Source organism: Cynara cardunculus (genome assembly GCF_001531365.2).
Source record: "Cynara cardunculus var. scolymus isolate 2C chromosome LG 4, CcrdV1, whole genome shotgun sequence".
Lineage (NCBI taxonomy): Eukaryota > Viridiplantae > Streptophyta > Magnoliopsida > Asterales > Asteraceae > Cynara > Cynara cardunculus.
Window position 1 is genome coordinate 3,361,017 of NC_037531.1, and position 8,760 is coordinate 3,369,776.

Genomic DNA, 8,760 nt, shown 5'->3' on the forward strand with positions numbered 1-8,760 from the left:
AGTTTCTCCATTAGCTTAGCTTTATTGTAATTAGTTTAGCTTTATTTTCCTTAGTATAAATAGTCTTTCCTTTGTAATTGTAATTACACAATTGATTACATCATTAATTCTGAAAAGGTGATTTGACAGCCAAGTAATTCTCTCTCCAATCTATCTTACATTCATCTTTGTTCTTGAGATTTTATGATGATTACATCAAGATTCATATGAAATCTGGACTTTTCAAATATTCATGTATACAAGATATGAAAATGTGTTCTCAACTGCTAACTACCACAACTAACAACAACCTATTTATACCTAAAAATTACAAGGAACAAACTACTTTACAAAGAACATTGTTCAGAAGATTGTTCTTTAGAAATAGGGCAGCATCCACGAACTGTTGTTTTTCTACAAGGACATTCAGAAGGGTGAGGTGGTTGTTTGACTTGAAACTGCATTTCTTGATTGCAAAGTTCACGTTTGATGCACTAGCTATTTCTGGTCAAGAAGTATTTAATGAGAAAAGAAAGATTCACAACGATTTAGAATGAAGAACAGAAAGGATTTAATCAATCATTCATTTAAAAAACCAAAAAGAAAAATAGATTTTCAAGTTTATGTTAAGAAACAAAGTTTTGTAATAAACCAAGAACAAGAAAGTTTTTTACAACTTATCTTGTTTGTACTTTTAAGAAGAAGAGAAATAACATATAAACACATTTCTTATTTGGAATAAACAGCCAAAATTGCTTAACAAAGAACCTGATTTGTTTGAAGAAGAATAAGAAAACAGGTACGAGTCCTTGGTGTTCTTGGTGTTTCTTGCCTTTTATGTGCGAGAGAGTTTAAGGAGAATATGAGAACGCAAAAGAGTGAAAGAACGAATGTGAGAGATATTTACAGGTGAGATGAGAGAGAAAGAGGAGAGAGAGAAATGACAGTTCATGAAAAGATTTTCCATGTTGATTTCTTTGCACGTCATGAGATTTTGATTGGATGGGGAATGGCAATAAACATCATGTGTCAGAAACGTGCGGAACAATTGTCCTTTATTTAAAAAGGATTTTAACGACGTCAAATATGATCGTTCATAAACTTTGATCCTCTTTAAAAGGTTTTGATCGCTGAATTAGGAAAGTGTTCAGTGATGGTTTTTAAATGTTAGAGAGAGAAAAATAATTTAGGGAAATAGACGTACCTTAGGAGAAAAGATACATTTAGATGGGAGTTCAGTAATTGATTAAGAAACACTAAAACTTTTCACATATAGTTCTGAGTAATGCTTATCGCTGAGAAAATTAATCCTCATGGTTCAGCATTCCAAGTTCGCTGATTAAGAGATTAAACCTTATTTCATCAAGGGGTTTTGTAAAAAAGATCAGCTAGTTGGTACTCAGTTGGTATAAAATGAAGTTCAATATTACCATTCATAACATGATCTCAATATGGTCGGTCTTAGAGTGAAGTATAGGATTGTTTGCTATAGCAATAGCACTTGTGCTATCACAATAGATAGGGATCTTTGATAGCTAAAGACCATAGTCACTGAATTGATTCTTCGTCCAAAGAATGTGGGCCAACAACTTCCAACGACTACATATTCAACTTTAGCAATTGATGTGGACACCAAGTTTTGTTTCTTGTTTATCTAGCTCACCAACTTCCCACCAAGGAGTTGACAACCTCTAGTGGTACTCTTCCTATCTATCTTGCATCCTGTAAAATCACTATTTGAATATCCGATTATATTGAACCTTGAGTCTTTAGAATACCAAAGACCTAGATTGGGTGTAGCCTTCAGATATCTGAATATTCTATTTACAGCGATCAGATGAGATTCTTTAGGTTCAGCTTGATATTATGCACATAAGCAAGTAGAATACATGATATTATGGCAGCTAGCTGTCAGATACAACAAAGTCTGATCATTCCCCTATAGGCAGTAACGTTCACAGGTTTCCCATTTGGGTCCTTGTTCAATGTTAAAGTAGGTGTCAAGAAGTCTTCATAGTTGAGCATTGGGTTAAATCGAATTTCTTCAGCATATCTTTAACATACTTACTTTGGTTAATGAATATTCTTTTTTCATATTGCTTAAGATGAAGACCAAGAAAATATGTTAGTCCACCATCATACTCATTCTATATTCTTTATATGTTCATAGAATCGAACACACAAAGAGAGATTCATGGATCCAAAAGTAATGACATCGACAAACATCTGAACAAGAATGATGTGACCCTTAATTTTTCTAAGAAATAGGGTTTGATCAATCTTTCCACGTTCAAATTTCTCATTGATAAGAAATGAAGAAAAAGTGTCATACTAGGCACGAGGAGCCTAATTTAACCCATAGAGAGGTTTATCTAGTCGATAGGCATGACTTGGGTACTTGGGGTCAAGGAACCCTGGAGATTGTTCGACATAAACTTCCTCAAAAAAAATCATTTTGAAAAGCACTTTTTACATCCATTTGATAGAATTTAAAGTCTTTATAGGCAGGATAGGCTAAAAATAGTCAAATAGCTTCAAGTCTTGCCATAGGAGAAAAGGTTTCATCATAGTCGATGCCTTCTTCTTGAATGTATCTCTGAGCAACAATTCCATCCTTGTTACAGGTAACAGTACCATGTTCATCCAACTTGTTTCGATACACCCAATTTGGTGCCTATAATAGTTTTGTTGAATGGACAAGCGACAAGGTACTAGACTTTGTTTCTATCAAACTCAGTGACTTCTTCTTGCATCGCACTGACCTATCTTGGGTCGCTGATGGCTTCACTGATTTTCTTGGGTTCTAGAAGAGAGATAAAGTTAACAAATAGATAGGTATTACCTACACCATGTCGAGTCTAAATACCTGCATTTAGATCACCAAGAATTTAATCAATGGGATGTTTCTTTGTCCATCACTGAGGTGGTAAATGAATTAAGTTAGCATCTTCAGAGATAAGTGGCTCATGTATGGAGGATGAGGCTTCAACAAAGGATTCTTCAGAATTTATTAGAGTTTCCAAGGGAGCCTCAGGTAAGGAATCATTTACTGAGAGAGGTTTAGTGACTGAAAGAAATTCAGTGACTGAAGGATCAGTATTTGAGGTAACAAAGGTAGGGCTGTAAACGAACCAAACGTTCAGCGAACCGTTCGTGAACCATTCGGCGGGAAGTTCGTTTACGTTTATTTAATAAATGAACGAACATGAACAAATTGTTTTGTTCGTTTAGTTAAACGAACGAACATGAACAAGAGTCCCATTCATTCATTTATGTTCGTGAACGTTTGTTTGATTACCGTTCGTTTACGTTCGTTTATATTCGTTCATTTACGTTCGTTTATATACTAAATTTAATATATAATCTTTTGTTTATTTACTTTGAATTCAAATAATATTTATTTATGTTTGTTTGTTTAGCCCGTTCATTTATGTCCGTTTAGCCCGTTCGTTATGTTCGTTCGTTTACGTTCGTTTAGCATGTTAACAAACGAACATAAATGAACACACATAATTTCTAAATGAACGAACATGAACACAAAGATTTTTGTACATTTATCGTTCGTGTTCTTTCGTTTGTTCGGTTAAGTTAAACGAATGAACATGAACAAGCCTCCGTTCGTGTTCATTTGGTTTGTTTACAGCTCTAGACAGAGGGTGGCAAATGACTAATGGGAACAACAAAGATCCCTGAAGAGGATTCAGCTCCGCTATTGTTCATGCCAGAGATAATATCTAGATCATCATTAGATTTTTGTTGATCATCATTTGATTGATTGCTGAATAAAGCTTCAGGTTCTCCAAAGTGAGATATCATCCATTTATTTAGCTCTTCTTCATCGTCAGGGATGGGTTTAGAGTTAGCTAAACGTTATTCATCAAAACTGACATGGATAGTTTCTTCAATGATTTGTCTTCTTTTGTTGAATACTCTGAAGGCTTTAGATACTAAACAATATCCAAGAAAGATGTCATTATCAACTTTAGGGTCAAACTTTCCAGTATTATCTCTCTTGTTTAAAATGTAGCATTTACAACCAAAGATATATAGAAAGCTGGGAGTGGGCTTTCTTCCACGAAAAATTTCATAGGATGTCTTCTTAAATCGCTTAACGATCAACGATCGATTTTGAGTAAAGCATGTAGTGTTGACAGCTTCAACCGAAAATTAAGTAGGAAAATGAGATTCGTTGAGCATTGATCGAGCAACTTCAATAATCGTTCAATTTCTTCTTTCATCGCTCCATTTTGCTAAGGATTTATCATTGCTGATATTGTGAGAGATTCCCTTGTTCTTATTTTTTTTTATAGTACTGTTTTTGAACTCAGTACCATGATGACTTCTTATTGAATGAACATTGAGATTGTTCAACACTTCCATTTTCGTCACAAAATAAATTATTTCATCAAGTGTGTCACTCTTGGATCTGAGAAAGAATACCCAAGTGTACCAAAAGAATTCGTCAACAATGACAAGAGTATATTTCTTTCCAGCGATAGATTTGAATGTTGACGGGGCCAAGCAAATCCATATGAAGCAGCTGAATGGAAGTGGTCACTGAGGATACTTGTTTTGATTTGAAACAAGCCTTTGTTTGTTTTCATTTTTTACATGTTGAACAAAGAGATTCCTTAGCACAACAATGCTAAGGAAGGCCAGTGACTAGTTCTTTTCTAGATAAGTCATTCGGTTTCTTGAAGTTAAGATGAGAAATCCTTTTATGCCACAACCAGTTGACGTCGGATAAGGCTTTAGAAAAAACCCATATGTTCTCAGTAAGAGGAGAATCCATGTTGATGACGTATACATTCTCTAGGCGAGTGTCAGTTATGCAAGTTTGTCATCCTTGTCAAAGACTGAACATGTTTTCTTTGAGAATTTCACTGTGAAGTCTTTATCACACAGTTGACTGAGGCTGAGAAGATTATGCTTCAGTCCTTCAACGTAAGCAACTTATCTCAACATGGGTTCTCCATTGGTTAATACACCAAAAACTTTCGTATATCTTTTTCCATAACCACCAAAGGTCACCAAAGGACCTTTTTCTTCCTTGTACTCAGATAGCAGATACTTAGTACTAGTCATGTGTCTTGAGCATCCACTATCAAGATACCAGATGCATTTAACTTCCTGCAATAAAAAGGATATTCATTTTGCTTTGGTATCCATTTTAGAATGGCTCCAGCTGAGTTAGTAGTGGTGGAGACTTCAATATTCTTCACTGATTCTGATGGCTTAGCTTCCATGGTATTCTTCACATTGGTTTTTTTACCAACTTTTGTGATGGTTTTCATTTTTGGTGGTTTTTCAGCTTTAGTGATTTTCTTTACCCTTGTTGGCTTCTCAGCTTTAGTAGTAGTAGGACACTTGCTGGATATGTGAGTAGTTTCACCACATTGAGTAGCTTCAGAAGTGTGAGAGTTTGAAAGCTTATGATGAAAGGGACTAGATCCAATAATACCTTTTTCAGAAGTTCTGGGGGAACAACTAGTTTCTTAGATTTCTTGGGTGTAAGGTGAACTTTCAGCTTTAGAGTTGACCTCTGAATGAGTCTAGAGATTTTTTTACCAAAGGTTGAACGTTGACAATGTTGGGTTCAAGATTGTGCTAATATGTTGTATTCAAGTTTTCTCATTTTGTAATAGTTAGCTTTATTACTTTCTTAGTATAAATAGATTTTTAGTAGCTTAATTGTAGTTAGTTGTTGCTAATCATTTACTAAGAATCAATGGCAGATTTAAGATATTCAATAAGAACAATAGAAGGAGATGAGAGAAAAGGTCAAACAGTCAATGCACTATAAACTCTCAAACATTTACGTATTTTACAAATGAATCTCCTACTTCATTACACAAAAGACAAGACTATTTATAGGGTCAAACAATAACCCTCAAAGTCAAAGTCAAATATACTAGAAAAGTCAAATACGATGTCTATTTAATTATAGATAATTTTATCTTTCAAGACTTATACAATTTAATACTGAATTTCAGTCTTAACAGACAAGCTGAAGGTTTAGAAGAAGCCATCTTCAGATTTTGGTCTTTCTTGGCCTTAAGAGGAATGTTAGCAACAAATTTACCTTTGTATAAGCATTTTAAGTTGTTAGGAGTTCCTTCAAGAATGGGTTTGAACTCAGATGTAGAGGAACACTGAGTAGAAGAGGTGTCATGGATGGAGGAGACAAAAGTTCCAAATTTTATCATGGATTTGTCATTGGCATGGTCTTCCTGGTCTGAAGAGTATCCTAGACCACTCTTAACCTTGGCGGGTATCTGAACGTTTATGATCTCATTACACTTAATAGAATCTTTACACCATCCTTCAATGATAGCCTTTTTAGCTTTGAATTCAGCAATAGCTTGCTCATGCTCAGTGATAGCTTGCTCAGGTTCGATACTGATTACTTGGTTTACAATGACTTGATCCTTAAGTTTTTCTTCAATCCTAGTAAGTTATTTGATTTTTGAATGGCATTTTTCAAATTGTTCATGTAAATCAAAATTTGCTTTTCAGCTTTGGATTTACCATTTAGTGCATTATAAAGGTCTACAGTCAGTGTATCCAATGAAGAGAGACTATTTGTACTAGAGATAGAAAGATCATTTACATTTAATACCTGAGTCGAGGTTGTTGAATATTTGAGGATAAATTCTCGGATTGTTCATCTTTGACTTCCTTGGCCATGAGACAGAAATAGGTTGTGTCTTCCTCATCTAAAGATGATTCCTCAGATGAATCAGCCCAGTCATTTTCTTCCGCGATAAGTCCCTTGCCCTTACAGCGGTAGTTCTTCATCTTCTTGTACTTCTTCTTCAGCTTCAGATATTTATCATATTTTGGTTTGAAAAAGGATGAAGTGGAAGATGGCTTCGTAGCTCTTTTAAACCTCATCAGGAAGAGACACGGCTATGCTAGATCTAGATTTAGTATCAAGAGTCATTTTCTTCTTGTCTTCATCGCTCCATTGATGAGGAAGAACTAAAATCTGCCTTTCAGGTATGGCAGCAGTGGTAGTAGTGGCAGAGACTGCTGGAGAAATTGCAAATAGAACTTATGGTCCATTTTCAACATAGTAGGGGATCTTAGGATCCACGCCTTTTAATAATAAGGACATCCAATTTTTCCAGAGACTGAACTTGTCTTTGCTAAATCTGGGAGGTTTGGCAAAAGAGACATTATCGTGAAAGTCATGTTTGTGTTTTGCAAAGTCATTTAAGAAAAAAATGGTTAGTAGTTTATTTTTTAAAGAAGAGATGGTAAATATTGGTCTGATACCACTTGTTGGTCCAAAACGGATCTACAAGAGTGTAAAGGTAGTAGTTTATATAGGGGGATGAATACAAATACACAGTTTTCACTTTTAAATTTATTTATTGATAAAAGAAGATCAATATATAATTTATCGATTCTTGTAGAAGAATATAAGATTAAGAACTCCTCTAAACAATATTAGAAGTACACAGGTTGTACAGAAGATAATAAAGAAAAAAGAAGAGAGTTAGAAATAAGAAGAAGGTGCTTTTGAAAGTGCTTACTGAGAATAAAGTCTTCTCAGCTATTTATATCCACTGCATTTAATGCAAGTCAGAGGGTACAAACCACGTGGCAAACTTATAGTAGAGAGCTTGTCCTTTGTCTTTAGATATGCATGCTTTTTGCTGCATATGAACAGTTGTCTTTCACAAAAATAGGTAAGCACATTTGGAGACAATAGAGTAACTCCATACACGTGTTTTTCTGTGTGAGGTATGGTGTTGTCCTTTTTGTGCAAGAGGATAAGACGCAAGAGGATAAGACAAAATCTAATCCTATAGAGCAAGACTCATTTGATAGCTGACACTAATTCAACTCTAGAGTTTCTTCAGTGCTTGCTGAGTCTTAGGCAGATTTCACACTTCGATTTATACACGCTTGTTATCATTGAATCCTTCAGACCACGAACTGTTGCCTCTATCTTCAAATACATCTTCGACATTGTTGAAGGTTCCTTTGGTGTGAGTTTTGTTTTTGAGGAATGCTTATCCTTTAGAGAAGTTCACAATACACGTTCAGCGATCACTAAACAGACTCAGAGATAATCGTTGAAACTGAACATAAACAAAACTAAGTATTTTTCACCAAATATAAGGGGTCATCATCAAATCACTGAGAGAGTTTGGATCAACAATATATATATATATATATATATGTATATATATATAATAAAATTATATTAATTAACATATTTTATTATTTAATTTTATTTGGAATATGGTTTCTAATAATCAATATATTATTTTATTAGTGATTTGTTATTATAAAATGTTAAAATTTATTAATTTTTTAACATGTCCTCTTTAGATCTTTTTACAATTTTCAACTAGTTTATCAGTTAGTTTTTGTCGAACATCATTAATTTATCGACTAGTTTATCAAACGTATCCTTATAAATAGCTTGATTAATCTATAATCCATGTGAATTTTCATGACTCATTTCTCCATTCGGAGGAAGCATGACTACTTCTGTTCATTTTATTTATTATCCTTCAATTATTTGGATTATTTGGCATGTTACAAGTTTATTATCGATATGCTTGTTCTATATATTCATATGTGATTGATAATTAGCATCTAAGGTTTGTTTATGCTTAAAAGTGTTTCTTATTGGTTCCTTACTAGGAATCTTTAAGGAAAATTAATTTAGGGATTATTCGGTAAACATAATTATAAACTAACTTTTTTTTATTAATATTAATTATAAGTAAATATTAAAATGCTAGTTGGACTAGCATTTTGGTA